The following is a 644-nucleotide window of genomic DNA, read 5'->3' as shown; positions in this document are numbered from 1 at the left end:
TTCGCCGCTCAATTGCCTCCTCTCCCCCAGGTGAGGTGCTGCGCTCACCTGTCTGGCTCGGCAGGCAGGTGGAGGTCCCCGTGATAAAGGTGCGGAGGTCACCCGAGATAGCACGAAGGTGTGACATAACACTCACGTGACCGCCGCTGCTTTGTGGGGAAGTGCGAAAGTGTGCCGCTGTCCCCGTGTTTTCACCTTTTGCCGAGAGAAAATATATGTATGGATTTTTTTTTGTATCACCCCGTGTAAATAACTTTAATAAATTGTGCGTATCGGTTCGGCTTGTTTGTGCGTATGTAGAAATGCGTGGTGGAGATGCCTAAAAGAAAACTATTGAAAATGATGCATGTAGGCATAGTTCAGCCTAATACGAATTCGACAAAATGAACCGGAATGAAAACTAAAGATATATTAAACAACACACAAACTTCACTTGAATATTAATGGTTGTACTAAGAAGCTATAAAATTATAACACCTATAAAAAAAACAATCTATTACATTATGAGAACTTGATAATAATTCAAAATGAAATAACATGACCTGAAGGACAACAGGTAGAAATTTGTGTGAAAAATTACGTGCCTGATCCGTAGAGTATTTTCCGTCGGCGTCGTGCTCGGACTGAGAACATAAAATCAACTG

The sequence above is a fragment of the Penaeus monodon genome, chromosome 23, assembly GCF_015228065.2.
Source record: "Penaeus monodon isolate SGIC_2016 chromosome 23, NSTDA_Pmon_1, whole genome shotgun sequence".
In the NCBI taxonomy this organism is placed as follows: domain Eukaryota; kingdom Metazoa; phylum Arthropoda; class Malacostraca; order Decapoda; family Penaeidae; genus Penaeus; species Penaeus monodon.
The sequence above is the reverse complement of the archived record's forward strand: the minus strand, read 5'-3'. Positions refer to the sequence as shown.